At 37.9% G+C, this 12,205-nt stretch overlaps 1 long non-coding RNA gene across 2 annotated transcripts in view; it reads left to right on the top strand.

The window, feature by feature from the left end:
- The window catches only part of LOC131995842 (uncharacterized), a 41,314-nt gene extending 32,137 nt beyond the window's left edge, over positions 1 to 9,177 (top strand). The window contains exons 5-6 of one of the 2 annotated variants that reach the window (XR_009397648.1): positions 8,253 to 8,508; positions 8,584 to 9,177. This is a non-coding gene — a long non-coding RNA (uncharacterized LOC131995842). Of the gene's footprint in view, positions 1 to 8,252; positions 8,559 to 8,583 lie in introns of those variants that run through there. The other variant, XR_009397647.1, reaches the window with a different exon arrangement.
- The last annotated feature ends 3,028 nt before the right edge of the window (positions 9,178 to 12,205 follow it).

The following is a 12,205-nucleotide window of genomic DNA, read 5'->3' as shown; positions in this document are numbered from 1 at the left end:
AGAAAGTCAGCAGACGAACTCCTCTCCTTTACTTTGGAATATAGCCATTAACAATATATTATTGTGTCTGGAATAAAAAGTTGTGATGCTGATGACGTGGAAAAGTTTCCCAGCACTTCAAGAAGCTCTTCGTGCACCAGCGTGCAAAACAGATGTAGTTCTTTTCAACAGGAGATACAGGTTGCCTACAGGGGAACATGTCTAATTGGGGGAGAGAAGGTTCCGTCAAGCATTGGGTATATACTTGTTGTTGTCAGACCTATAATGCTGTATGGACGGCGCTTCAAAAGTCCACCTACTGTTCAATATTCGACCGGATCCAAAGAATGGCTTGTTTGTGTATCACAGCCGCACTGAGGACGACACCATCTGACACACTGAATTCAATGCTACAGCTAATATCTCTGGACATTGTGGCTAGACATATTGCCGCGACAATGCCGTAGGGCTAAAAGAGCTTTCTCTTTAGTCATGTGTCTGCTACGGTCACTGTGTTGTCCTTAATAAAATGTCAGATGTTCCAGGCAGTGTAGATTACAACCTACCAGAGCTGCGAGGAGTATTAAGCGGAGATCCTTGCAATTAAAGTAGTGGAATGGCTAAGATATAATGTCATAACAAGGATTGGCATAAATATTTTCTCAGACAGCAGACAGACGTTAAATCCCTGGAGACCGTTCTGAATGGTTCAACGATATGGACTAGAGTTACCTTTCTTCTCCTGTTCCTGTGGCATCACATTGGACGAAAACGTTTAGACGAGTCGGATGGCAGACTCCCTCTTTAACCTAATCTATGGCCAATATGTTGCAAAATGAAAATAAAACAAGTTCTTTTATCATTTTCTCGCCACTTTTTCTTTTTTCCAACTTTCTCAAGAGTTTTTTGAGTAAAATCTTTTAAAAAGGGACGCATTAAAAATATTTTGTTATAATTCTTGCGTAGTTACATATGTTTTCGTTTGCAAAATTTTTTTAATTTATCAAAAATTGAAATTCACCTCACATTTGTAATAAATAAAGAAATAAATAAAATGTAAAATATTTCATCTAAAAATTGATGTAAAGAACAATGTTTAATCTCTCAACTATTGCAATAATTATTTTTGTCCTCATTAGTGCTCATCGGCGTCTCTATCTTCTCTTGCATACCCATGCTTTCAAGAATATACCGCTTGTTTTGATTGCTCTCCGTTAAGAACTCAGACAGCCTTAAAGTCAATGTTATGTCCCTTCTCTTCTATGTGTAGTAATAGAGCTGTGCTTTCTCGGTTTTTCTTGATGTCTGCTCCGTGTTCTGCCATTCGTATATTCAGTTTTCTCCAAGTGACACTTGCATTGTATCTTTGCCTTGGTATCCATTCCAGTAGCAGGATAGTTTCCCAAGACAGTTTCCCACAATTGTTCGTGTTACAGAAGGTTCTTTACTGCAAACACCCATGTGGCCACAATTCTCTCTGCCGATCAATTTTTCAACTCTTAAGTTCGCGGCAAATGACATATCATTGGAATAAAATTCTTGTAGCTCTCAAAATAGTTTAACTAATTGTTGGTCCCAAACCCTGTTGTGGTGGCTTGATTAAAATAAAATATGTTAAAAGAGAGCGAGGTTTATTGTACATGACTTTACTATGCAAATTGCAAATTATACCCATGAACATTCCACTAAGGAACAGGGGCAAACTTCTCACCTATCAATGAGTGCAGTCCGATTCAAGTTTAAGCTCTATGATAAGGGCCTCCTTTTTATAGCCTAGTCCGAACGGCGTGCCGCAGTGCGACACCTCTTTGGAGAGAAGTTCTACATGGCATATTACCTCACAAATGTTGCCAGCATTAGTAGGGGAAAGCTACCGCTGAAAATTTTTTCTGGTGGTCTCGCCAGGATTCGAACCCAGGTGTTCAGCGTCATTGTTCAGCGTCATTTTCTGCTGTTTTCAAATGGTTAAAAGTTAAAAAAGCTCGAAATTGTCATAAATATTAAAAAAAATACGTTCGATTTCATTTTTCAATTTAACAGGCATATAGCTTACAACATTTTTTACAATTTGCTCATTTTTGAACGAACATAACTAACACCAGACAAAAAACTATTTCTTTTTTATTTATGCTTTTAACAAAAAATTAACTACAAAAGCAATTTCCTCAAGGCAATTTCCTCAATTGTTGTTTAGAAATTTAAAAATTTTGTATAGATTCATTCAAATTTAAAACTATTTTATTTAAGTTCAGGAGACAATGTTTGCTGATAGCAGCAGGCAAATTTTTCTGGGTGTATAATGACATTTTCTTTGTGTGCATGTTAAATAAATCAACAAATATCTATATAAAAACGAGAAAAAAAATTAACTCGATAAACGGGTAAAACCAATTTTCCGGTCGATCATGATTAATCGATGTCATACTGTAATCACTTTGTAAAGATGTTTTTAGTAATCAATACCAAACCCAGCGAAATTAGTCTGCTGATGTAAGCAAAAACTGTTTACTGATACTGAAAAAAATTAAATTCGAATGAATCGATACAAAATTTTGGAATTTCTAAACCACAATTGAGGCATTTGCTATATATTAGTAAACAAATGGCCAACTTTAGTCGTTAGTTATGTGTTTAAAAGCATAAATATAAAAGAACTTGTTATTTTGTCCGCTATTATTAATATTCGTTCAAAAATTACCAAATTGTAGAAAATTAAATAAGTACGTTATATGCTTGTAAAATTAAATAAGATGGATTATTAATCCGCTCCATGCCATGAAAATGCAAGAAAATCTAGGTCAGGAATATTTTGCTACTAACAAAACCCCCCTTGTTTTCATTACAACGCTACTACGTTGGTTCCTGTCTAGTATTGTGTCACCACCCTAGCGGTGACACACGATAGACGGGCAATGAGAAAGCAAGACGGGCAATGAGAAAGGAAGTGCTCCAAAGTCCCATTACATTTAGCACATGCTATAACTAGCTGCACCTATTTTGCATAAGTGAGCTCGTAGTCCTTTGTGTCCCATTATGATACCGAAAGCTATACTGATCCTTTCTTACTTCCTTTCAGTAATAGACTCGCCTTCCCACGATCTGTATCTCCGAATAGGATTTTCGTCGCCATACCGAGTATTGAGCTGTTCCACTGTGTTACATGTGCGTTCGTCGTACACCCCTTAACTCTTACCGCGACGACCCGAAAGGCTTCATGCTTTACAAATTTGTTTGACTCTGCTCTTTCATTCCCCCTTACTCTGATAAACAATGCAGAGCATTCCATCGTCATGGAAGGCGTTAATCTTCCTGACCTTACCGCCCTGATTGTTATTTCCCTGATGGCCAGTTTACTATTCGTAATGATGTTCATACTCGACTCGTAAACGTCGTCCATTCCTTTCAGGTTTCCAATTGTAGCCCGACTATACCGCGATGGAGTGGCCAGTGTTGTCACTCAAGAAAATTATTACCTACCAAAATTTAACAAAAATCCCACCGAACTCATCCAAAACCTACAAGACAAAAATGCGGTACAAGTTTTTATACCCACCACCGAAAAGTTGGCCATTTTGCCATTGTATTTGCGTCACACGAAATTACCCATTTTCATTCATAGAATATATAGTCTTGTCCAACCGTATGTTGGTTGTAGTCATTCTACAGACTAAATTTGAAAGATGGCCCATATCTTGATATAGCTCTCTTAAAGCCGATCTCCCGCTATAAGAAATCTTGAGTTCATAAATTAGTATTTTTACCCCGATGTCAATGAACAACCGTACTAGATTTGGATAAAGCGATCTCCCGATATAAGGGTTTGAGCCCGAAAATTCGCTTTTAGTGACCATTTTCGCTGTTACAGTGTATTGCATGGACCCATAAACATCTGAGTATGGACTAAATCTGAACATATTTATTTTCAGCAGCGACATAACCCTGTTTTCCAATTGAAGGCATTGAAAACACAAAAGGTCCATTTCTGTCCCAGAATTTACGAAAATTCCTGACGTTTGAAGCCATGCGAGCGTTTGTAACAGTATTTGGCCCCTAGACATCCATGGTTTTATTCTGGACTCTTAAGGAATACACAGAAACGACAAGAAGTCAAAATTTTTGAGTTATCCTCGGCGATTTTTTCAGTGTTACTTGGTATTTTTATTTTGGAAAAACCTACCAAAACATGATGTTAGCCTACTAATCCACCAAGAGATTAGAAACCTACCAATTTTGGTAGGAATCTACCAAAAATGGCATATAATGGCCCTATTTCCCTTGGAATTGACTACCCACTGCCGCCGCCATGCTTAATCTTGGGGGCGTTCTTTCTCCAACAGATATAACAATGGATGCGATTACATAAAGAAAATTTTAGGTAGATCTTGAAAAATAATAGACGGACGGAAAGGTATAGTATAATTAAATAAAGAAGGAGAATGACGTTAGTACGAAGGCGTGACACCAGATGTCAATCGGTCACATAGTATTTAATACCCACCCTTTCATACAGAGAAGTAACTAAATCCCTAACTGCCCTCTAAAGTATCCTTTAGCGAGAGTACCGAACCTTTCGTGGATAAAAAACTACGTTTATAATAACATTATAATACATTAAGAAATTATATTAGGGTGGAATGAGAAATAAAAGGGAACATAAAGGGAATTAGGGAAAAACATTAAAGGGAATTAATTAAATGTCACGTTTTCTTCTTGTCTTGATCTTAGTTCTAATTCCTTATTGAAACTAAATTAATTAAATCTAATAAATCCTGATAATGAAAATGTGTGTTCTAAAATGGTTGTTTTTTTGTTAACGATCATTTTAGGAGATACACACTTATTGCTGCAATATATTATCATAATCTCCAACAATCCATTTGAAATATCCTTAAAATCTTCCTGTAATAAAAAAAACAACAACCTTTGAACCGAAACTTTGGTTCAAATATCTTTAAGATGATAAGCACACATTTTTCCTGTTTCTAAATCTTTTAGATCACAATATGCATTCCCCTTTTTCATCAATACTTTGGCCTTGATTCTAGAAGAAGCTAACTATTGTAATTTCCATAAAACCTCATAATTCTTAACATGTGTTACCATTTTGTTACCGAAAATAATTAAGTATGGCGAAGTTTCAATTCTTTCATGAACGCTGTTTCTCAAAGCGCAATTGACGCTCGGCAGAATCAAGTCCCATTTCGACTGACCCTCTCGCACGTATGATCGGAAGGTCTTTTTCAATGATCGGCGTTTGATTGAGGACTGTACAACGATGTGAGTTGGTGTTAAATTCCATGTTTGTTTAACATCGCCTTGCACTCTTTGTCTGTGGACTGTGAACCATTGTCGGTTACGGTTATCTCCGGAACACCATATGTCGTTTGTCGGAAAATCTATAATGTTTTTGAATACAAACTTTTTCAAAAATTTAAGGAAAATGTACTTTGAGGAATGGTTCAATATGATTAGAATGAATATGGCCCTATCAAATCAATATATAAACTTTGAAATGGACGATCTGTCTTTGGCCCATTGGTGGTCAAAACTTGTGGAAGGAACCTTTAATGTCTCGCATAGTTCACGAATATTTATTGGGTTGCCCAAAATGTAATTGCATATAGTCGGCGTTGACAAATTTTTTCACAGCTTGTGACTCTGTAATTGCATTCTTTTTTCTGTCAGTTATCAGCTGTTACTTTTAGCTTGCTTTAGAAAAAAAGTGTAAAAAAAGTATATTTGATTAAAGTTCATTCTAAGTTTTATTAAAAATGCATTTACTTTCTTCTAAAAATCCGCAATTACTTTTTGGGCAACCTAATACATAATGCTTAAAATCGGTCACCAAGCGTGGCCGAGAGAAAAATCTTCGAATATGTTCCTTTAAGCCTTATTTAGCTTCTGAGACATAAAATGAATGGATTCCTCATTACGCTTATCGTCTACTTGTGCTAGAACCGCGCCCACTCCTACAGAGCTCGCATCACACTGGAGTATAAGCCCGCATGTAATTGTCAATTAGAGATTCATCACCCTATATGTTCTCTACGCTCATTATTGCAGTACTCATTTATCATCTCACTCTCTTTATTATACACATAGACACTATTGATTACCACCTAACTTTGTAAAGGGTGATTTTTTTGAGGTTAGGATTTTCATGCATTAGTATTTGACAGATCACGTGGGATTTCAGACATGGTGTCAAAGAGAAAGATGCTCAGTATGCTTTGACATTTCATCATGAATAGACTTACTAACGAGCAACGCTTGCAAATCATTGAATTTTATTACCAAAATCAGTGTTCGGTTCGAAATGTGTTCATTCACCGTAACGTTGCGTCCAACAGCATCTTTGAAAAAATACGGTCCAATGATTCCACCAGCGTACAAACCACATCAAACAGTGCATTTTTCGGGATGCATGGGCAGTTCTTGAACGGCTTCTGGTTGCTCTTCACTCCAAATGCGGCAATTTTGCTTATTTACGTAGCCATTCAACCAGAAATGAGCCTCATCGCTGAACAAAATTTGTCAAAATTTGAACACATTTCGAACCGAACACTGATTTTGGTAATAAAATTCAATGATTTGCAAGCGTTGCTCGTTAGTAAGTCTATTCATGATGAAATGTCAAAGCATACTGAGCATCTTTTTCTTTGACACCATGTCTGAAATCCCACGTGATCTGTCAAATACTAATGCATGAAAATCCTAACCTCAAAAAAATCACCCTTTATACATTATTTAAATAAACATCAGTTCATACTCAACCATCATCTACTTTATTACATGGTGTCAGGTGGGGGGTAAGCATAACAACTGAAGAAGCATCTACGTCATCGGCAGCCGCGGCGTTCGTAAAGTCTCCAAAACCTTTGAAAATAATAGGTAACAACGTGTCGACATCTAGGAAAAGTTGGATTCAACAATACAAGTGGTTTGCGACCGCGTCACAAATGGAAAAAATCGCCCTAAATTCAAATGGCTACGTTTATGTCATCGATTGGAGCAGATGCCGTTAATATTTTCAATTCTTTTTCGCTGAACTCCGACAAACAGAAATAATAGATATAAAAGAAAAAGGTTCGAGGAATACTTCGCTTCTTAGGTCAGTGAACCGTTTGAGAGATATTACTTTAACACACTCTACCAAAATGAAGGTGAAACATTTGAAGAATTTTTTACAAAAATAAAAAATCTAGCAAAAAAGTGTGACTTTGGTAAAAGAGAAGTTTCTCTGCTGCGTGATTAAATAGTTGTTGGCATTGGAAATTATGCAACCAGAGAGAAACTGTTATCTGAAGATGATATAAATTTGGAAAGAGCTATTAAGATCTGCGGAGCAAGTGAGATGGCCACACAGCAGCTAAAAGAGTTGCATAAAAACGATGACATGAAAGTAGACGTCATAAAAAAGTATGCAAACCCTAAAAGCTTTAGAACAACAAACAAAGACAATGAGAGAATGTCGACAATATTCGACTGCAAACGATGTGTCATGAGAGTCGTAACTGTCTAGCTTTTAATAGCAAATGTCACAACTGCCAACAAAGAGGGCACTTCGAGTCTGACGCTGACAGCGATCTGTATGTGCTAACTGTCAGAATATCGGAAACAAATAAATATGAAAAAAAGAACAATTGCTATGATGAAATAATAATGGATGGAAAGAAAATCAAATTCAAACTGGACACCACAGCACAATGCAATGTCATTCCATTGAGTGTTGCAAACAAAAATAAATTAAAATAAAACCGCCCTGTTAAAAACAAATTATTAACATTCGGTGGAGCAACATTCGGTGGAGCATTGATGTTTGTGAAAAACTTGTTTTAAGATGTGTTTTTGTTGTGAAACACTTTCCAAACTTCGAACCCCTTCTTGGTAAAAACGATTGTGAACAGTTCTGCCTAATTCTATGAGTAAATGAGGTTAAGATTGGTTATAAGTTAGAAACTTTGTTTACGACATCGATTTAGTAGAAAATCTATCATTCGAACATTACGCGCCCCCAAAAAAACTCACGCCTTAAAAGAATCAGTTAAAAAAGAGATTGACAACATGGTAAAATTCCGGGTGTAAATTAAAGAAGACGATATAACACCGTAGAACCGCCAATGGTAATGGTTAAACAAAAAGATGAGATTCGTGTATGCATTGACCCTACTGACATATTAAAAAAATATACACCCACGTGATCACCCTCTAAAAACCATTGATGAAATTACCGCAAATATAAGAAATTCTATATATTTACCTTATTATTGTAGATTGCAAAAAGAGATTAAGGCAGATTGAGGTCAGTGAGCTGACATAGAAATACCTAACAATGGCAACATCATGGGGTCGTTATTCATACAAATGTTTACCATGCGGACTGGCGTCAGCTCCAGAGGTCTGTCAGAAATTAATTACGCAGTTACTGGAAAATGTACCCAGAACGGAGGTATCGATGGACGATATCCTTATCCAAAGAACAATTTGAGAGACAAACTGAACAAGTTATGAAGATATTATAAAGTACAGGTTTGAAACTAAATAAAGAAAAATGTGTATTTAACGCTACCAAAGTTAAACTTTTATGACACATCTTAACTTTAGAAGGAATAGCTGTTGATCCTGATAAAATATCGGATCCTGATAAAATTATCTCAAAATGCCGGAAAATCGCGCTTAGCTACAGAGAATACTGGGTATGGCTACATATCTTCGCAAATTTATTACAAACTTTTCAGAAATAACAGATTCTGTTCGAGGCCTTCTTAAAAAAAGTCGTATTAACCAGGGCCATGGTTACCACATCACGAAGTATCATTTAAAAAGCTTAAAAATGCATTTGGTGGAACTCCATTGCTAAGATATTATGGTCCGAATCTGGATGTGAAGCTCCACGTCGATGCAAGCAAATCCAGCGTAGGCGCAGCTTTTTTAAAAAATCATCAACCGTCGGAATTGCCTTCTGAGATAAGAAATTTTTGGTGGTGAACGCACTTGGGATGATGGGATTATTTATATCCACTAAGGCATTAATATCTTTTTCTCTACAGAAAGATATGTTACGGCTGTAACATAGATGGCTATTTTTTCAGGAATTTTAAATAATTGTTGCGGCTGCAACCATGTGTTACAGCTGTAACACTTTCGCGGCTGAATTATAATAAAAACGTCACTTTATTGTCATAAAATTCTTTCTAATTTTAGAAATAAACGACTTTACTTGTTAATTCAAATAAAAGTGATTGTCGTAAAATTGCCGTTTTATCATCTAAATTAAAAATGAGGTTACAAATTATGTAATATTATTAAATGAAATTCTTACTTAATTCTATCCTCTCAACGTTTCCCTGGAAAATGATTTAAAGATCGAGCGGTACTTTTAAGAAACGGAACAAAGCAAAAGACAATAAACTGTGGAAACATCATAAATTAAAAAATTTCGTGTTCTTCAAAGAATGATATATCAAAAGGACACAAAATGAAAGGGACATATTACACTGAACATATTCAAATAAACCATAGCAAATTTAATCTATTATAATTAAAATGTCAGATTGATATCTTTTTAAATAAAGTAAAGAAAATTAAATAGTTAATTTCAAAATAATAAAAAAAATCTTCAACATTCCGTCGCCCGTGAATCGATCGGGGAGATTCACCAACTGCGTCGAACCGAAAGGCTTGGTGTTAACCAAGTTTGTTGACGGCAGTCCTCTGGCCTTCACCGCCAAATCGTCTGCCCTTTCTTTTCCCCTTACTCCGTTATGGTCCGCCACCCAAACGATGCGGATTTTGCCATTCTCAGAGAAGGCGTTAATCTCCTTCATACACTGCAAGACTGTTCGTGAACCTACCGTCTTGGTTGTGAATGTCCTTATGGTAATTTTACTGTCGGTAATGATGTTTACAATCGACGTCCTCGCGTTAGGACCACATTACTTCACGCATTCCGTGATCGCCCGGATCTCTGCCTGCAGGATCGTATTATGGTCAGGCAGTCTAAAACAGATCTCAGTCCCTGGGTTCCCAATGTAAACCCTCAGGCCCACTCTGTCCTCTAGCTTTGATACATTCGTGTAACATGATGTTCCAGATGACAATACTAGCGTTCCGTCAATCCAAGACTGTGCCGATGGCAGCAGTGGCTCGCACTCGACCTCAAGGTTCATTTCAGGTATCCGATCGGAACCTCTTCCCTTCCTTCCAGGTTTCCTATCGTCGCCTCGATTATACCGCGATGGTATGAGCTGCTCCCATCGTCAATTAATTTTCCTCATAGCCGCAGTGGCTGCCTCACACTTAATCTGTATGTCAATAGGTCGGATATCTAGAATAGTCTCCAGTGCCCAAGTGGGCGTGGTCCTCATCGCTCCGCCTTTGCCAAGACAATATGTTCTCTGAACCTGTTGTATGGTCCTTATTTTGTACTGTTTCTCCATAGCAGTCCACTAAACTACAGAGGCGTAGAGCCAGTGGACTGTACTCGGATTCAGGTCCGTCTACATAGAGCCCAACATCTATGAGCCTTAAGCCTTCTCAGAACGCTCCTGAATGTGACACTTCCAATTCAGTTTCCTGTCCTAGATCACACCTAAGTTTTTGACCTTCTCAGATATCGAAATCGTCTTATTGAGGAAACGCGGTGCGTTAAATTCGCCCACCTTCGTCTTCCTCGTGAACAGGCATATTTCAGTCTTTTCTGGGTTAACATTGAGACCTCTGGGTCTAGCCCAATCATATGCCATATGCAAGACTCTTTCGGCCCTTCTCCATAGCTGGTTCGGATCCTAAGGCGTAAGCCTTAGAAGTATTATAACATCATCTGCGTAGCAGACGGGTTTAAATCCCTTCTCAGCCAGTATCCGTAATAGGTCACTTTTGTTGGTCACCCATAGGAGTGGCGATTAAATGCCCCCCTGTGGCTTGCCTTGTGCCACTTTGTACCTTATATTTATGCCATGGGACACACAAATTATCCACCTGTTCCTAAGAATATGTTTTATCCAGTCTCTAAGATTCCGGTGTCTCCGTGAGTCCCGTCGTTTTCTGTGGAAAACGGATTTTCATCAAAAGCCTCAACAAGCCCTCCGTTGTCCCTGCTCTCACTACCATGTCGTCTACTAATGTTTCAGTTTGGACATGGGTTTTTAGGAGGAACGTTTTAATCTTGGCGGCGTCATTAACGCTATGGACCTGTTCGCAGAAAAGCTTCCAGGAGTCACGTTTTTTTACGACGTGCTCTTTTAAAAAGTCTGCGGACCTCTTTCCCAATATTGGGAATCTCCCCGGTCACCCAGGGTGTTTCTTGGGCTGATTTCCTTTCCCTAAGTGCAGTCGTAATCATGCTGCCATTTTCGTCAATGTTTTCTGTGCTTGGACAATCTAAATTATCTAGCACAAGTATTCTTCTGAGTAGCCTTCTGAATTTTGTCCAGTTGATTGTCAACTTATTCTGGAAGCTTATCGGATTCGGCGCTGGCCGTGCTATTCTAAACCTAATGTAGCGATGGTCAGAGAAAGAGTGCTCCATGGCGACCCCTTCAATCCAGAACCTCATCGATTAGATTTTTCCAACATATCGTATCCTTCCTAATCCTATTAACAATTCGCATCGCACCCTATTGTTACCCCGTTTCCTGTCTGTTTTGCTTTCCTCACCAGCCGTTGCAGATCCGACGTGGGTGGCGGTGTCGGAGAGTCGAAAGGCAGATAAAGTGATGCCAGGTATGCTCCATCGTCTCCCTTTCTCACCACTGTTGCATCCGACGTTGACAACTCTGGGGAAAATATATAATTAAAATTTTTATTACAAATAACGCAGGTCCTCGGCCGAGTACCAGTGTTAGCATATAATAATTGGTAGTTCGTATGGTTCAGTCCAGAAACTTTGTTCCGGGTCGTCCATGGCTCCTGAATTAAGGCAACATGAATCTTGCCTTGCTGATTTTTTCCATCAGAGCGCGTGTAGCAGTCTCGCTCCGGTGGAGTTTTATCTGGATTTCCTCAATCATTGGCCCTCTAGTAAATGATCATCTAGGTGATGATCTCATTGTCTGCTCCCTGTTCGTTGGACTGCATTGACTTTCCTGTCACTGTACTGCCTCATATCATCCTATTAAGTTCTTTGTCTATAAAAATCAAGTTTTAATCAAAAAAATTACATCAGACTCAATCAAAATTAGAACACTGAAATATTTGAAAGAGCAAGGAAAATATTTCATTTTTA

The sequence above is a fragment of the Stomoxys calcitrans genome, chromosome 3, assembly GCF_963082655.1.
Source record: "Stomoxys calcitrans chromosome 3, idStoCalc2.1, whole genome shotgun sequence".
In the NCBI taxonomy this organism is placed as follows: Eukaryota; Metazoa; Arthropoda; class Insecta; order Diptera; family Muscidae; genus Stomoxys; species Stomoxys calcitrans.
Note: the sequence above shows the minus strand (reverse complement) of the source record. Positions and strands in the feature narration are given on the sequence as shown.